Genomic DNA, 3,139 nt, shown 5'->3' with positions numbered 1-3,139 from the left:
TTCCTGTTTGGGTATGTAGGGAGGGGCAGGGACGTGTAAAGAGAATTTTAGTGGCAGGTGGTCTAACTTATATTCATTCAACACATCCTTCATTCTGGGTATACCCATCAATACATAATTCTCCAAAGGAGCCATGCCTCTGCCTGTGCTGCTCTTTCTGCCTGGACTGTTCATTCTCCCCTCCTTGCCTCCTCCTTGAAAACTCAGCTCAAGTGTCACCTGTGGTCACCCCCTCTCCCCCCCACCCCCCCACACACATCCTGCCTGAAACACATCCTGATGCCAGACTGTCGTAATAGTCATGCTCATTGCTTAGTGAGCACAGACCAGTGCAGACACTGCCCGGCATTTCCATGCACTGGTTCACTGAACTCACATAACAAGCCCATCATGAGCCCATTTTACAGATGGAGAAGCCGAGTCTCAAAACAAGTACCATGCCCAAGACCACAGCCAGGAAGGGGCAGGGCCAGCATTTGGCTCCAAACCTCCCAGGTTGGCTCCCTCCTTTCCATGCCGGCTTTCTCCGGAAACTCCCCGGTTTATCCTTGTTTCTCCTCCCAGGCCCTAACGCCAACCTCAACCTCTTCTTCCCATAGCAAGCTCTCCAATAACTAAACCCTGAACCTCTTTCTCCCCACCCCCTCACCCCCAATCCTGAAGGCATAGGCCCCTCCTCCCATTATCACAACTGGCCCCTTCTAAACAATGGCTTCCTTTCACAAAGCCTTTACCCCTCCCTTAAGGATGTGACTGCCAGTGCCTTGAAGTACTTGTTGAATGGATGGATGAATGAATGAATGTTTAAAATATTCTTCAGGGGCTCTTTCTCTCAGCGGATCAGAGATGAAACAGGTGATGCTGACATGGGAGAAATGCTCAGGGCCAGACAGTGGGATCCTCCATTCTCTTACCAAGGTCAGCCCTGAACAAAAGCCAGCCCCCAGGACCTCCAAGGGGAACGAGGCCCTTCCAGCCTCAGAATCTGGGGTGAGGGCTGCACCCCCATCAAGAGCCAGCACAGCTGCCTCACTGGACTGGAGGGAAAGCTGATTACTTCACAGCTAGAATGTAATGCCAGGAGGACAGATTCTATATTGCCCTGGGCCATAGCACGTCTATAGTAACTGCCACATCATAGTAGGTGCTACACACACACACACACACACACACACACACACACACACGAAACATGTGCCCAGACACTGTACTGAAACCCGGCTCTTCTCTCCGGTAACTGCACCCTTGTCAAGCATGTACTAGTAAATCCTTTAAAAAGGATTCCTCCTAAAACCACCAGAACGGGAGCTGGTGTCTGCACAGCTCCCTCGGGAACTGTCCCCGGGCTGAGATGCCTGTGTCTGGGGGTGAATGCATGTTTGTCCTGGAGCCTCGATGGATCAGCAAAGGGAAAGCTGGGCCAAGGGAGAAGCCTTGTCCAAAGGCCCTGGTTACTGATTAGCCAAACCCCAGAGCTTCTCACTGCAAGGACTGGAGGAGGGCGGGGTGGGGTGGGTGGGGTGGTGGGGAGTCAGTCTTTCAACCCCTTTGGAAGAAAGACCAAGTTAAACATCTCTCTAACCCTGCAGTTTACAAAGGCAACAAGTTGGGTTCCCGGAGCCCTCCCTCGGATATTGTAGAGGAAGCACAGGGGATGGGATGTGGGAGAGAAGGGGACACAAATGAGGGCCCACTAGTATCTGTTCCATACCTATCATACCCACTAGTCTTTCCAGCGGAACAAGAGGAAGGGTTGTGATCCCCATCCTCACCTAATTTTGCTCAGAAGAGAGGCCTGAACTCAGAGAGGTTAAGAGTTTTGCCCAAGGTCACAAAGAAGCTGCGAAGAAAAAGCTCTTTCTTTGTGCAACAGGTACAAGCCCTTTCCTTTCCAAAAGGTAATGGCTGCTCCCGGCTAGAGGAACTTGTCCAGCGGCAAGAAGCATTGGGACACCTGGGCGAATCGCAGGGGTCGCACACCCCGCTCCGGGGCTCAGAGCAGGGTTTCAGGGCGCGGCGCCCCGGCTGGAGGAGAGTGTGTGCCAGGAGGGTGTGGAAAGGTCAGGCTTGGGTGGGGGTCAATGCGCCACTTCCTTTCCCCAGGGCCCCGCCTGCAGCCCCTGGCGGCGCCGCCAGAGGGGTGGGGACGGACGGAACCCGCCTGGGAGCTCGGGAGCCTGAGCCCTAAACCGATCAGGGTGCCTCAGCCCTGGGAAGGCGTTAGGAGCGGAGCGCAGGCCGAGCGGGGAGGGCGCGTCCAGAGCCCAGGCGCCCGCGGGCCCGGCGCGCAGTCTCTCCTCGGCCCCGGCTGCCCGCAGAATCCCTTTGCCCCCGGGGCTCCGCTTCGCTCGGCACCCCATTCCCCAGTGACCACCTCCGGGGTCACCAACCCGCACCGACGTCCAGATCTTAGCAGCTCCAGGCTGGGTACCCCGGATCTGCAGCGATCACCCAGCTCCCGACCACCAGATTTCCTCTTGGACCAGCGTGGGGGGAGTGAGGGGGGGGGGGGTACTAGCTTCTAGTCTCCAATCACCGTTCACCGTCACCCTCACGGTGGGACCGAGTGGAACCTCAGGCCGCCGGCCCCCGACCCCTTCTGGGATCTTCAGCCGGGTGGCGCGGGACCTACCCGCGGGATCCACTCCCTAGTCTCGGGAAACAGATCTCCTCGGTCCCAAATCGGAATTGCCCCCTCCCCGCAGACCCGGAGCCCGGGGAGATCCACTGGGTCTCCCCGCCTCTTCCCCGGCCAACTTTGCCAACTTTTCTCCCGGGGCCTCAGCCGAGCAGAACTTAGTGGCCATCGCCGGCCGCAGCCTCCCCAGCCCCCTCGATGGCCCGGGACAGGGGGCATTTGGCCGGACCCCACCCCCCCGCGGCCGCCGCGCAACCTACCCTGGAGCCGCCGTCACCGCCGGCCCGCGGCGCGCCGCCACCTGCCCGCAGCCCACAGCACCTGCCTTCGCCGCCCGCGGCCCCGCGCAGCCTAGCCTGCTGGGGGCGGGGCTTCGGGCGGGGAAGCGCCCCCCGTCGTCATGGGAACCGCGGCGGGCGGCGCCTGCGCGGAGGGCCCCGGGGCGGAGCATGACTTTGCGGGACCCGCGCTGGCCCGCGAGCTCAAGGTCCTGAGGACTGG

The 3,139-nt window shown here is 59.5% G+C and overlaps 1 protein-coding gene across 1 annotated transcript in view; it reads right to left on the bottom strand.

The window, feature by feature from the left end:
• Window positions 1–2,930, bottom strand: part of KIAA1671 (KIAA1671 ortholog) — a 67,178-nt gene extending 64,248 nt beyond the window's left edge. Inside the window, exon 1 of the mRNA XM_023762068.1 lies at window positions 2,899–2,930. The gene's annotated coding sequence lies outside the window, so the exon portion shown is untranslated. The remainder of the gene's footprint in view (window positions 1–2,898) is intronic.
• Between the last annotated feature and the right edge of the window lie 209 nt (window positions 2,931–3,139).

Source organism: Myotis lucifugus, unplaced genomic scaffold, assembly GCF_000147115.1.
Source record: "Myotis lucifugus unplaced genomic scaffold, Myoluc2.0 scaffold_229, whole genome shotgun sequence".
Lineage (NCBI taxonomy): Eukaryota > Metazoa > Chordata > Mammalia > Chiroptera > Vespertilionidae > Myotis > Myotis lucifugus.
The sequence above is the reverse complement of the archived record's forward strand: the minus strand, read 5'-3'. Positions and strand labels throughout refer to the sequence as shown.